The following is a 15,933-nucleotide window of genomic DNA, read 5'->3' as shown; positions in this document are numbered from 1 at the left end:
CTGCACTCCCTCTATGGCAAATATATCCTTTCTTCAGAAAGGAGACCAAAACTGCGCACAATACTCCAGATGTGGTCTCACCAAGGCCCTGTATAGCTGCAGTAAGACATCCTTGCTCCTGTACTCAAGTCCTCTCACAATGAAGACTAACATTCTATTTGCCGTCTTAACTGCTTGCTGCATCTGCATGCTTGCTTTCAGTGATTGGTGTACAAGGACACCCAGGTCCCTTTGTGCATCAACATTTCCCAATCTATCACTATTTAAATAATACTCTGCCATTCTGTTTTTCCTATTAAAGTGGATAACCTCACATCCATGTATTTGCCCATTCACTCAACTTGTCTAAATTGCATTGACGTCTCTTAACATGACCCTCACCACTCACATCCCCTCCAAGTTTTATGTCATCAGCAAACGTGGAAATATTACATTTGTTTCCCTCATCCAAATTATTGATATATATCGTGAATATATGTGGTTCTTTTATATTCAAGCAGCATGCCAACCTTTTTCTACTTTAAAGCACTGTGGACATTTAGATCACTTCAAATCATGACACTTAAGTTCCCAAGCATTGTTTTCTATAGGTTTGAATGCATTGTAGCATTTTCTCCATTTCAAAAAGCACTATAATGCATCTCAAACTTACACACTGTTGATCAATGTCATGGTCAAGTTACCTTTGTAGGACAGAACCCTGTGATCAATCACTGTGATAAAAACCCATCTAAAATATAATACAGCATCGAATAATGACATTTGAAGTTATCAAAAGATTTAACACTTACCTGTCAGAATGTTTCTGATTCCTCAGCAGTGCTTTGTTTTGTGGCAATTAAGTTTAATTGGGTGGATTTTCGTCTACAGATTCCTACTAGATACCCATCAAGCAACTGAACCTCAGGACTTCTGGGAAGCAGAAACACATGATTTTCATACCCCAGGTCATTTGTATGGCTCAGGTATCTTCACGCACAGGATTTATCCTGTTTGAGCCTTGAACCTGAAAATTGGAAAGGAAATTGGAGCACAGCTGTGAACTTCTGCTGTGGTCCGGGCTGTCAACTCTGTTCCTTCTGGCTGCTGGAAGGCTCAGCGGAATTAGGCATGGAAAATTCAGACAGGAGGCTGGAACACTCCGTAACCATTCACTAGCATAGGAGGGCTAGGCCTCTACCTAGTACAAGCATCTATTGTTGTCCGTTGGAAGCAGTGCATGAAATCCAATGAGCCACAAAGGAGGCAGAGACCTGATATAACATTTTGCAGACCCTTTTTCTTCTTCAGTGCATCTGGAGAATGTTAGCCTTCCATGTGCAGAGAAGTGAAAAAGCTACCCACATTTAAACTCACAGTTAACATTGGACAACATAGGACCAATTCATCCTACTGGTGTGATGGAATATATCATGGAATCGCTTTATAATCTACTCTGAAAGCAATTAATTAAATTAATGCAGATACAACAATTTTCCTTGAAATATTCAAGCTCACTTTTTGGTTCAAGATTAGTTAAGATCCATGTACTTTTGTACAGTTACTTGTTAACCACTCTCTATGTGACTACATAGCAAAAAAAAGTTTAATTTTATAATATTAAGGCAAAGATATACTGGATACTTTAAAAAATGCTGATTAACATGTTGTTCATATCATTGTTTATTGGAAGGTTTAAACCAGCTTCTCTTAGATATTTTTCAGAATTGAAATCTTTTACAGTGCAATGTTTATGTTGGAATTGGATGCAGAAAGAAAGTATTGTAGCTGCAGTTTACAAATTTTCATTAGAAAACCTAGAGAGATCTTAATGCTACATCAATGTAAAAAATTGATGTCCTACGAATGGCTGTAGATGATTAACTATTGTAGTAAATGCTACAATTAGGAATTGCCAAATAAGCCAATAAATATGTGAAGAAATTGCAGATGCATGAATTATAATTTCCCATCTGTCATCAGATTCAGAAGTTGTGCCTTTGGTTTGGAAAATTACAAGTATCACTGCAATATTTAAGAAGAAAAAGAGGGAAAATCCAGAATTCAGAGAGATAGAGGGTAGAATTTTCCCAGACCATTGGAGAGTATGGTGTGAAAGCACCAAGGTGAGTGCAAGGAGAGATTCTTCAGCTAAACTGACTAGTTGGGAAAACTTTAATCAGTTACACTGAAGAGCTCCAACCATGGCCATCAAGAGATTTCTATTCGAAGCACTTAGAGTCATACAATCATAGAATGATTACAGCACAGAAAGAAGCCATTTGGACCATCATGTTTGTGCCAACCCTTTGAAAGAACAGTTCCCTGTAGCCCGGAAAGTTTTTACCTTTTAGATATTTTTAAATTAATTTATGAGATGGGGACATCACTGGCTAGGCCAGCATTTATTGCCCATCCCTAATTGCTCTTCAGCTGCCTTCTTGAACAGCTGCAGTCCACGTGGTGTAGGTACACCCACAGTGCTGTTAGGAAGGGAGTTCCAGGATTTTGATCCAGTGACAGTGAAGGAACAGCGATATATTTCCAAGTCAAATGGTGAGTGACTTGAAGGGGAACTTCCAGGTGGTGGTGTTCCCATTTATCTGCTGCCCTTGTCCTTCTAGATGGTAGTGTTCGTGGGTTTGGAAGGTGCTGTTGAAGGAGCCTTGGTGAATTCTTGCAGTGCATCTTGTAGATGGTACACACTGCTGCTACTGTGCTTTGGTAGTGGAGGGAGTGAATATTTGTGGAAGGGATGTCAATCAAACAGGCTGCTTTGTCCTGGATGATGTCAAGCTTTTTGATTGTTTTGGGAGCTTCGCTCATCCAGGCAAGAGGAGAGTATTCCATCACACTCCTGACTTGTGCCTTGTAGATGGTGGACAGGCTTTGGGGAGTCAGGAGGTGAGTTACTTGTCACGGGATTCCTAGCCTCTGACTTGCTCTTGTAGCCACAGTATTTATATGGCTAGTCCAGTTCAGTTTCTGGTCAATGATAACCCCCCAGGATGTTGATAGTAGGGAATTCAGCAATGGTAATACCATTGAATGTCAAGGGGTGATGGTTAGATTATCTCTTGTTGGAGATGATCATTGCCTGACACTTGTGCGGTGCAAATGTTACTTGCCACTTGTCAGCCCAAGCCTGGACATTGCTGCATTTGGACATGGACTGCTTCAGTATCTGAAGAGTCACAAATTGTGCTGAACATTGTGCAATCATCATTGATGAAGCAGCTGAGATTGGTTGGGCCTAGGACACTACCCTGAGGAATTCCTGCAGTGATGTCCTGGAACTGAGATGATTGACCTCCAACCACCACAACGTGGTCAATGACTGGATGCCCTGTGGCTCATTAGGAATGTCAAATCTGGTGAACAGGTGATAAGTCTTCATTGCTAGAATGCCAGCTGTGCCTCCTTCACTATTGCCTGCACTCCCAAATTCTACATTCCTATGTGTTACTCTTGAGATGCAGTGAATGTGATGTGAAGCCACTGAGTTTTGAGTAGTCCTTTAACAGTGCTGGTGAAGCCATTGGCTTTCAGTGCCTTTCATCACAAGGAGATCTTCCTCCTTTCTTTCTAAGCAGACTCCTGTTTACTCCCGCGACAACAAGAAGTTAGAGAGCAATCCCAGAGAAGACCCCTCATGTTAGCCCTTCCCCTCCACTGCCATTCCACAGTCTTCCCTCTCTACTGCCCCCCTTGTGTTTGCCCTTCCCCCTCACTGCCATTCCATAGCCTTCCTCCCCCACTGGCCACCTTGTGTTCATCAACCCCACCCTCACCTCACAGCCCACCACTGGTTGAAGTGCCAGTTTCTGAAAGTGAGACCTGCATGAGTACCACAGCACAGTGGTGTTCTTCAGGACAATGTGGGCAAAGAACAGGAGCAGACCAACCCTACAGCCCCAGCAGTGTGGCATTCATCGCAACAAGACCGGCACAGCACTATGGCAGGTAAGGTCTATGAATGTTCCACTCATTTTGAAATTATGAGCGAACTGAGGTCTGACTTGTGCGCGCCACCCATTTTCAAACGGGTTTGAGGCCGATGTAATTTCCCGCTGATGTGATGCAAGATATGAAGGCCTGACAAGATTATGGTGAGCAGCTGTTTTAATGTGCATTCATTTGATGTTAATAAATGCAAATGGCTTTCACGTCACTAGTCAGAGGGATAACCGACCTGCCATAAACCCTCCATCAGGAAAACAGCAAGCTGTTTTTACACGTCAGATATCCAAATTTTTGCCTGCCACTGGATTCTCCGTTCCCACCTGCCATGAGCATGATAGGAATATTTTGCTCATTGTGTCCAGTTCTGGGCAACACACTCCAGGAAGGATGGGAAGGCATTAGTGAAGGTGCAGAAAAGATTCTTGAGAATGGTTCCAAGGATAAGGAACTTCAGTTATGTCGAAAGATTGGAGAAATTGGGACTGTTCTCATTGGAGAAGTGAAGGTTGAGAGGAGATTTGATGTTGGTATTCAAAGTTATGAGGAATCTGGACAGAATTGATAGGGAGAAACTATTCCTATTGGTGGATGGATCAAGAACCAGATGGCACAGATTTAAGATAATTGGCAAAAGAAGCAATAGCGACATAAGGAAAAATGTTTTCATGCAGCCAGTGTTTGGGAACTGGATGCATTGCCTGAGAGTGTGGTGGAGGCAGGATCAATTGAGGCTTTCAAAAGGGTATTGGATCATTATCTACAGACCGAGCTGGCCCAGTCCTAAAAGCCATAGGGCAGAATTTTGCCCTTGGATGGTGGGCGGGCCCTACCGGCTCGGCGGCAGGTGTGCAGCCGACCCTCGCCACTGAAACGGGGCCTGCTGCCATTTTAAGTGGGGGGGCCAATTAAGGCCCGCCCAGTGGCACCCCTGACGGGAAGTATGCGCTTCCTGTGTGGGGGTGGGGAAGGAATCCCCAGCTGTCAAAGTGCGCTCTTTTGCACATGCCCGCGAAAGAGCGCACTTCTTCCTGAGGCAAATTCCTGTCTCAGGGAGAATACTGACAGTATCAAAAACATTAAAAATAGAAACATTAAAAAATTATTAACATGTGACAATGTCACACGAGATGGGACATGTTAATAAAGACCACATAAACTCTATTAATATTTTACAATACAGACATGAAATTTCATCCTGCCAGTGGATGAAGTTTCATCAATAATCTGCAGCCCGCTGGGGTTCCTGGCCTGCCCGCCAGCCTTAAGGTTGGATAGGCAGGTCTTTAATTATTTAAATAGCCTGTCAATGGCCTCAACTGGCCATTGACAGGTCGGCGGGTAGACAGCTGATTTTGCTGTCCGCCCGCCTTTCTAAAAATTTAAATGGACCGGGATGACGTCGGGGATTCCTCCAATGTCATCCCGTGTCAGTTTCCCCTCGGCGACCAGGCTCCGCTCCCAAATTGCCGAGGGGAAATCCTGGCCATAGCTGCTACACTGTGTCCGCAGCAGGTGGCAAGGGAACCAACAAGAGGGAAAAACATATTTGACCTCATCCTTACCAACCTGCCTGCTGCAGATGCATCTGTCCTTGACAGTATCGGTAGGAGTGACCACAGTGGAGACAAAGTCCTGTGTTCACATTGAGGATACACTCCATTGTGTTGTGCGGCACTACCTCCGTGCTAAGAGTGGTGGAGGCAGGTTTAACTGAGGCATTCTGGAAGACATTGGATGATTATTTAAATAGAAACAATGTGCAGGGTTACGGGGAAAAGGCAGGAGATTGGCACTAAGCTAAAATGCTCAGAGAGCCAGTGCAGACAAGATGGACTGAATGGCCTCCTTCTGTACCATAATAATTCTGTGATTCTGTGATTCTGGGATAGATTTCAAACAGACCTAGCAACTCAAGACTGGGCATCCATGAGGCGCTGTGGGCCATCAGCTGCAGCAGAATTGTACTCAACCATAATCTGTAACCTCATGGCCCGGCATATCCCCCACTCTACCATTACCATCAAGCCAAGGGATCAACCTTGGTTCAATAAAGAATGCAGGAGGCCATGCTAGGAGCAGCACCAGGCATTCCTAAAAATGAGGTGTCAACCTGCTAAAGCTACAACACAGGATTACGTACATGCCAAGCAAAAGCAGCAAGTGATAGACAGGGCTAAGCAATTCCACAAGCAACGGATTAGATCTAAGTCATGAATGGTGGTGGACATTTAAACAACTCACGGGAGGAGGAGGCTCCACAAATAAAACTTTATATCAAGCTAACATAAATTCATGTTGTTGTTGCGGACCAAAAGAGTGAAAATTGACACGGAGATGGCCCAGACTGGGAATGGGTCAGGCAGGCTGAGCCACACCTGTCCTGTGCAAGGGATGACCATGGAGCTTGTCCGGGTGCCTGAGCAGCTGCCTGTTGATGATGGTGAATCGCTGCTAGCAGGTGATAAAGGTGATGTTGAAATCACCCTGGCTCATGGTGGTAATGGTGGAGGTCATGATGTCTGTTCACTGAGCACAATGGTACATTAGCATGAGAGGGAATGCAGGATGAGGTTGCATCATAAGGGCAGCATGAGCATGGTTAATGGCAATGACATGCATCAGTGAGTGCTTTCACATTGTGACGGGCTATACCTAAATAACTCCCTTCCCCCATGTCTCCTCTGTGTGATATTCTATTACTAAAAATATAAGGTGAAAAGTGTTGTGAGCCATATTACAATGCTCTCATTCACTTTTGTGTGCTTACGTGCACTAACCATTTTCACCATATCAATGATTACTGGAAGGTATGATGGATAAACTGGTTCTGTGCAAATTCTTGGTGCCATGTATGTTGCAGCTGTGACTCCAAGGTAGCATACTGGGCTCTTCGAGCACTGACAGCCCAACTGTTTTACTCCCTCATAGTCACTTTGTTATGGCATGACAGGTCTCACTCTGCTCACTCACCCCCTCTGGCCAGATTATCCCTCGAGCATCAAGAGGAGGAAGAGATGTTGGGGGAGGCAGCACCACATTGTACTAGCCCACATACTGACAAATCAGATGCAAACACTTTGGAGGGATGTAGTGTGCTTGTAGTGTCAGTAGTACAGAGTGAAAGTCACCGCATCAGAGTGCAGGAGGAGGTGTCAGAGTCAGAAACATCTGTGCATGTCTTCTCGGAGGAGGGGGAAAGTCACAATGATGCTGCAGTGGGCAGACATGTTGCAGCCTCAGGAGTCACCTTTAGGGCATAGTATTTAGATTATCAGTAGTAGAAGTGTGGACATCTGGTGGAGTCCCCTGAGGCATTGGGAGCTTTTGGACTGCAAATGGAGGGGTCTATCACCGTCATGAGCTTCACATTGTCCCAGGAGCTCAATCGCATGAACTCTGACCATGAGAGATTGGCCAATCGCATGGATTGACATATTCGGCAATACTCAGAGTGGAGGCAAGAGCAGCATCTCGGCCAGGAAAGAGTGCAAGCCTCACTCAGCAACCTGGATCAGTCCACTCAGAGTATGAGCACTGAAATCTATGGAATACATGGGGAAGTGGTGGTGTAGTGGTATCATCACTGGACTGGTAATCCAGAGAACTAGGGTAATGCTCTGGGGACCTGGGGCCAAATCCCACCTTAAAAACCTGGAATTAAAATAAGATCAAACCATTGTCAATTGTTGTAAAATCCCATCTGGTTCACTAATCCCCTTTAGGGTGGCTTGGCTCCAGACCCATAGCCATGTGGTTGACTCTGAAATATCACTTAGATGCATCCAACTGCTAAAAAGTTAATAAAAAGCAATGAAACCAGATGGACCACTCAGCATCGACCTAGGTACCAGAAACGACAATGGTAAATCCATCAACACTACAAAGTTCTCCTTACTATTATTGGGGGGCTTGTGCCAAAATTGGGATAGCTGTCCTACAGACTAGTCAAGCAACAGCCTGACATAGTCATAATCATGGAATCATACCTTACAAACCATCAGGTCAAACATGGGTAAGGAAGCCTCTTGCTGATTACCACGTACCACACCCATCTTTCCCCCTTGCCCACCCCCTCTACCCCCCCAACAGCTGATGAATCAGTACTCCTCCATGTTGAACACCACTTGGAGGGAGAACGGAAGGTGTCAAGGATGTAGAATGTACTCTTGGAAGGGGTCATCAACAGTGTTATCAAGCGGCACTTGCTTAGCAATAACCTGCTCACTGACGCTCAGTTTGGGTTCTGCCAGGGTCACTCAGCTTCTGACCCCATTTCAGCCTTAGTTCAAACATGGACAAAAGAGCTGAAGTCCCAAGGTGAGGTGAGAGTGATTGCACATGACATCAAGACAGCATTTGATCGAGTGTGGCATCAAGGAGCTCTGGCAAAACTGGAGCCAATGGGAATCAGGGGAAAATTTCTCCACTGTTTGGAGTCATACCTAGCACAAAGGAAGTTGGTTGTGGTTGTTGGAGGTCGGTCATCCCAGCTCCAGGGCACGACTGCGGAAGTTCCTCAGGGTAGTGTCCTCAGCCCAACCATCTTCAGCTGCTTCATCAATGACCTTCCTTCCATCATAAGGTCAGAAGTGGGGATGTCCACTGATGATTGCACAATGTTTGGTACCATTCACGACCCCTCAAAACAGTCCATGTCCAAATGCAGCAAGACCTGGACAATATCTAGGCTTGGGGTGACAAGTAACATTCTCACCACACAAGTGCCATGCAATGACCATCTCCATCAAGAGAGAATCTAACTATTGCCCCTTGATATTCAATGGCATTGCTATTGCTGAAACCCCCACTATCAACATTCTGAAGGCTATCATTGACCAGAAGCTGAACTGGACTAGACATATAACTACTGTGGTTACAAGAGCAGGTCAGAGGCTAGAAATCCTGTGGCGAGTAACTCACCTCCTGATTCCCCAAAGCCTGTCCATCACCTACAAGGCAGAAGTCAGGAATGTGATGGAATACTCTCCACTTGCCTGGATGAGTGCAGCTCTAACAACACTCAAAAAGCTTGACACCATCCAGGCAAATCAGCCCACTTGATTGGCACCCCATCCACAAACATTTACCCCCTGCATCACTGACGCACAGTGGCAGCAGCGTGTACCATCTACAAGATACACTGCAGAAACTCACCAAGCCTCCTTAAGCACCACCTTCCAAACCCACAACCTTTACCATCTAGAGGGACAAAGGCAGCAGGTACCTGGGAACACCACCAAGTGGAAGTTCCCCTCCAAGCCACTTACCATCCTGACTTGGAAATATATCGCCGTTCCATCACTGGGCCAAAATCCTGGAACTCCCTTCCTAACAGCACCATGGGTGTACCTACACCACAGGGATTGCAGCGATTCAAGAAGGCAGCTCACAACTACCTTCTCAAGGGCAATTAGGGATGGGCAATAGCCACAAAAGTATAATAATTCTCATAATACTATTGTGATTTATTGTAAAAGTAGGTTAATAGCAGGGTTTGGATAGTTTCTGTGTGTATGTGTGTGTGTGTGTGTGTGTGTGTGTGTGCGTGTGTGTGTATATGTTTGTGTGTGTGTGATTTAATTGAATTGGAGACAGCTGGTCTGGTGGCTTTGACTCATCAAAAGAGTCTCAGTTTGAAATGTTAAATACGTAAACATGACTGAAGTCTTAGAATGTGAGATGTGGAGAATTTGCATTTTTAAATAAATCAGGGCAGTTAGAATTTCAAAGAGATGGTAGGATGTCTACACCTAGCCAGAGAAGCTAGGCCAAGCAGTGTGTCTATTTTTTCCAAAGGTTACTGGTAATATAGCACCATGAAACGATTTATATTATGAGAAAAATAAAGCTCCAAGACATATGGGAACAATAGAATTTACATTAAAAGGGAGAAACATGTATGAAGGGAAATGAGGCTCTGTGTCAGAGATCTAACACAAGTGTGAAAAGCCTCCAGTATTTGTGCATCAAACCTGCTGTCTACAGACGCCAAAGCTGGGAAAAGCCACTTTAAATTCTACTGTCCAGGGTATTGTGCTGACTTGCCTGGATCTGTTTAAATCTATTGTTTTTATTGTTGCCCTTAATGGGGATGTAACTGAAAGCCAGATTAATTAGGGGTTTTAGGAGTTATTATAGTAGTAATTTGTAGACTTATATACATGCTTGAAATATTTTCTTTCATTAATAAAGGTTTAAGTTAGTTTTCTGAGAAACCTCTAAAATCTTGGTGGACATGTTACTATTGAATTCAAGGCGCGCATCTTGAAATGAATACAAATTGCAAAACAGTTGTGATAGTGGGATCAAGTTTCCATCGTGGATTTGATCTGCCTGGCTCACATATCTGCCACATCATAACACAATAAATGCTGGCCTAGCCAGCGATGTCCACCTCCTGTCAAATAATAAAAAAATATATGAGGAGCTGTGTACCGTTAACAGGACAGTTGCAATGCTGGCACAGTGGTTGCTGGAATGGATGACTGCTGAGCACAAACAGACAGCCCTACCAACCCCACCTGAAGGCCAGCCCATGGCTGTGCAGATCAGTGAGGAAGGTGAAGGTATTGAGAGCAACTCAGCACTCTCATCTTCCTCAAATTCCCCAAGCCCTTCACCAGAGCTCTCACCTGCTTCACATTTGCTAGTGGCCATGGCTGTGATGCAGAAGATGCAGCCTGAAGGAGATGCCCAAGAAGAGCCTGCACAACAAGGCCGGCCACCAAGCTCTTCATTGCCATCTAGACTGAAATGTGAGCAGCCTATCTCCACCACCTCCAGGGCAACCCGGGGGACACTTTATAGGATTGTGCGAGAGTAGAATGGAGCAGTATAGAGCATGAATGGATTCAGTGTGGTTACACTTTTCACATTGTATATAGCACATTTGAACACTTCCTGAATATATTTACTTACACTCATGGTGGATTTACCGTGAAACAAACGGTGCGGTGGAACGGGGCCCCCAAACGATAGGGGGCCCCAAAATGCAGGACAAAGTTGACAAATGACTGAGCTTAATAAGCGTTTCAGGTCGCAAACTGATCCAGGCTTTCTGCATTCTGTGAACTTATTCTGTGAACTGTACTCTAAATGTGGTTTTTTGAAGTAGTTTGGCAAAGAATTTTGCTTTGCCATTTTTTCGCTGTCTCGGCAATAGCATAACAGCAACTAAGGGAAATCATCATTTGCCAGTCAAAGTCTGTCTGCATGGCCAATTATGCAATTGAACAAACTCACCCTCCCCGGCACTTTGCAATAATGCCCGTGATTTGTCACTGGTATGTAGTGGTTCAAAATCCCGTTTTTACAGAGCTTGATAAAAACGTGGGATTAACTACATTAGCCCAGCCATGGCTACACTTCTGCTCTTTCATACATTTTTAATCTGCCTAAAATCAAGGTCAGTTTTTTAGCAATAATGAAGCAACACTGAGTCTAGCAGTCACGCAAAAAATATTAGGTGAGACAAGAAGATAAGGCCAAGCAAAAAGAAAATCTGTCATCTTATTTTAAAAAGCTTAATGTATTGAATAGCAGACATTTAATAAAAAGCATGGACAAGGAAACAACTGAATTATCTAATCACTTGTCGAGTTGTGGGAATGCCAGAATGACTGCAAAAGTTGAACGAGTGGATTCTGAAGTGACAATGGGGAGGAAGAAGAAAATGTACCTGAAGAGTCTCACACAGTCACCTGCAACCTTCACCAGCGCAGAGACAAACACCTCAGTGAATACTAGATGCAGTTCAGGCAGGGTCTCATATTCTGGTGGTCACTGTACAGATACATGTCTGCAGCAGGAGTAGGCAGGCTGAGCCAAGCTCATTGGCACTCGGAGGACTTCTGACGAAGAGGCATCTGCGATGTCCAAGTCAGGAGACGAGACTCTGGGATTGGCCCAGCCCGAGATGCTGGGGAAGCTGCGAGAGGCGGGGGAACATCAGGTGGAAGTGTTGGAGGCCCCTAGCAGAGTGGCACGTGAGGCAGAGGAGACTGTCCGCCTGCTCTCTGATGAAGTGGTGCTGACATGTTCACGCATCGAGGTCTCCATGGGGAGGTGGCGGACACCATGGAGAACCTGGTCCAGCAGATTACCCAGTTTCTGACGGAGATGAATCCATCACTGTAGCCATGGCTGAGCATTTGCTGTGGCTACCCGAGAGGGGGACAGGGCACCTTGACTTCCCTCCAGGTATCTCTTCTTCTCAAGGAGTCAGGCAGGGGAGGAGCAGCAACTGTTGGGCATTCCTGGGACCTCCACTCAGGATTCTCAGTGTTTGTCTGACCCTTCTGAATCCCCCCTTACCTGTGACCCCTTCAGCTTCATCCTCTGTGACCGCAGAGGGAGCGGTTGCCCCACAGAAGGAGAGCCAAAGTAAGCTGGGGCCCTCTAGGCCTCGGGTCTCCAGATGACGGCCGCCAAGGTCATCCAAGACAACAGGGCAAACTGATCATCAGGCTGCCTCCACCCCTGCTGTGGATGTTGGGCGAGCACTTATAAGAAGTGGTAGGGAACACAAAATTAAGAAGATATGATTTGACATGTGGTTGCATGGGTGCACTATGATTGTTCATGTTCTAACACTTTTGCAAATAGACTACACTTGCACTCTAATGAGGTCTGATATCATTTAATTGCGATTCATAGACCTTATCCCTGTGCACACCCCTTCCCACCCACCATCTTCAGAGGGAAATGCCAGGCTGTGTCTATGTCCCTTGGATACATGCACGTGCAGGGAGGTAAAGATCATTGCCAGGGCCCTTGCATGCCACGTGTAAGTAGCTTCCCATGCAAGCTGAGCCTTTGCCCTTCACACGGTCCTCTGTTGAAAAGCCTTAGTACTTAGTCAGTACTACATGCTGTGGTTCCCTTTAGTTGTCCAGTTGAGCTGACCTGCCGCTCCACCCACTCCTGCTGACCCAATACCCCTGCAACATCTCAAGATCTCCACCTCGAGGCTCTAGAGAGTTGCAAGCGGCCATGGTGCGTGTGACTTTTCAAGTTGAATCCAACACCTTCCAGCCTCTCCCTTCCGTGATCCACACCCTCCCCCATCCCCACCCATAACCATTGACCCTCCTGATGTGACCTTAAAGCTCCCCAGAGTAACCTTAAAACCCTTCCCCATCATCCTGAATATCCACATCCCTTACCTTCTTGAGAAGCTCACCCCCATGAGAATGGACGCCTCCTCTCATCCTGCCGACCCGGTTTTACTTCCACGTCCCCTCCAACAACGCTCGGCATCCCTTCACCTGTCATTACAGGACACTCACCCTCCCACCCTACTGGCTCCCACTGCCCCCTTTAACCCTCATCATCCCTTCCTATCAACAATTCCCCCAGTATTCCTCTCAGCTGCCATGGACCCTTCACTTTGAACCCCTTTCCCTTCCCCCCCTCCCCATATCCATTCAAACCTGCACACCCCTATGCCCATTCACACCTGTATATCCCTCCATGCCCAGCCGCACTCCACCATGGCCCTTTCATCCTCCCGTTCCATACCAGCTCACCCATTCCAAGACTCCCGCAGCATTTCTCTCTTTCATCTACCCAACCTTCCCTGCCACCCTTTAAGCCTCTACACCTGCACCACCTCTTCATTCCTCTCCTCCTGGTCTAATTCCATTCCTGCCCAGCATATACCATTGCTGCCCAGAAGTACCTCATGCAGCAGCCCATTAGCAGCAAAAGATCCACCTCCTGGAATCTCCTACCGCAAGGAGATCCATGTGATTGATGCTCTACCCACCCACTGCTGCACGGGGTGTTCCAGGGTCCAAAGCCACTGGAGGCCTTCACCTTCCGTTCTCTGCAAGCTGCCCCAGGCCGCCTTCCAGGTGAGTGCTGACATGTCCACACCACATTGGTCCAGACATGTTCCAGACCGGCGTGAAAGCCCACTGGCAGCACGGAAAATTGGATGGGTGGGTAACAATTCCAGTCAGGCCTTCATCGGCATCTCATTAACAGGATGCAAAGTGGATTCACGCTGGCCTCTGGCGGGAATGGCGATGTGCCATGACGGGTGGGAGCACACATCCCACCATCATTTCATGCCAGCAGGAATCCGATTTTTCAGCTCCCCACCCCGCCTGCCATTAAACCCACCGCTATTGGGACTGGAAAATCCTGGCCTGTAATTCTATGTTGACCACTCAAGGTATTCAGTGTTCTGATGCATTTAAGGGGAAGCTAGGTAAGTCCATGAGGGAGAAAGAGAAATGTTGATAGGATTAGATGAAGTAGGGACAGAGGAGGCATAAACACTGGTGTAGACCAGTTGAGCCAAATGACTTGTTTCTGTGCTGTAAATTCAATGTAATGGTGTGTTTTGATTTGCAATACTGGGATCTTTATCTATAGGGGCAATGTTTTGAACAATAGTTTTCTCAATGTCAATGACTTTGCAAGTGAAGAAAGCTCACGTAATTCTGGTGTTTCTCATAACTCGATTAGAATCTTATACATCAGGACATGCAGTCATCCAGATACCAGAAATGTATGGATCACTTGTGTGTTAGCTGGTTCATTTCCACTACTGAATATGACCTTGAAACGACTGCCCTACAGGCTTGCAGTGTTTTTACAGCAATTGATTAGATATTTACACATGTCCTCAAGTGATTACTGTGCTATAATTACTGAGCATTGTTAAATATTCAGTGGCCAAACCTCTTCCACTTTTTAAGAAGAATGGCAATATAGTTGTACTTTTCAGTTAGGAAAGTAATTCAATCCAATTTGAATGTCACTTTTCTTGTATTGTTTATGCACAATATTTTGTAGATTCATAGGACTAGAAATTGAGCAGATGCACAAAACAGGTGGGATAGAAACTTCTGCCTGTTCTATGCAGCACTTGATAGTTTATTCCATTGAACACAATGGAGCTGAATATCAGGCTCTGCATTTGGCAGGTGGCTGATCTGATACCGCCAATTTTGCACAAGCACCAAGACAAATTTCTCCCTCAGAGAACCTTGCCACACAGATGGAGACCATTTGCCTGATCTGCATGCACCAGCTCCCTGAAAATATTAAACATTGCACCCTATTCCATTAAAGATTGCATAAGATAAAGGAACATGGGCAGAGAGTTAATATAAAATATTTGGCTAAATATTTAAAAATTAATTGAGAAATTCACCATTCTGTTCTCTTTCTTCAATGTCGATAGTCAGTGGATAATGTACAAGGCCATTTCTGTTCGCTTCTATTGTATCATTCCAATACTGCTAAGACAATTATAATAATACTTGGGCTTACATAGCACCCTATGACTTTGAAACACCTGAAAGCACTTCACCCATAATGGGGTAAAAATTGATTTGTGTTGTGCCTGACATATAATTAACTGCAATATTACAAGCAAAGCACAGCTAAGTCCTATTTGCTCCATTATTTTTTGGCAGTGGCATTTTGGTGGTTTACAAGATTATGGATTCCAGATGGTGACTGTCTAGCACCTTTTCACTTTGCCATTGTGTTTTAAAGAACAAAGTTGTTTTGGTGCCACACACAACAGCACAATTTGTACTCCGCATTGATAATATTTTCATATGGCAATAGCATTAGTAGTGTTAGTTGCCTTCTAGGCACCAATCTTCCCAATCTATGGTTGAAGATATACCCTAGTGACCTCCTTTCTTGGGCTTGGGGAAGGGGTCCTGCTGATTGAGAGCCTTGTGACGCATGGAGGGTCCACCGCCAGCTGTGCAGCTGAAGAGATGCCGGGTGTCCGATTGGCAAGCAGTTCCTGGAGGCAGGATCTTATCCCTTAAATGGGCAGAAGCTCCAGACATTTAGATGCCTCATGGACATAAAATCTACTTGGGGCTTCTAGAAATAGATGAGATGGTTTTACCCTTGACTTTCCGGCCCACTTCTGCCCTGTAAAACCCCGGCCTATATATATTTGGCCTTTTCTTAAGCCTAGTAATACATTTCTTTCGCTGCAAAACAACAACTTTCAAT

The sequence above is a fragment of the Carcharodon carcharias genome, chromosome 6, assembly GCF_017639515.1.
Source record: "Carcharodon carcharias isolate sCarCar2 chromosome 6, sCarCar2.pri, whole genome shotgun sequence".
Taxonomy (NCBI): Eukaryota; Metazoa; Chordata; class Chondrichthyes; order Lamniformes; family Lamnidae; genus Carcharodon; species Carcharodon carcharias.
The sequence above is the reverse complement of the archived record's forward strand: the minus strand, read 5'-3'. Positions refer to the sequence as shown.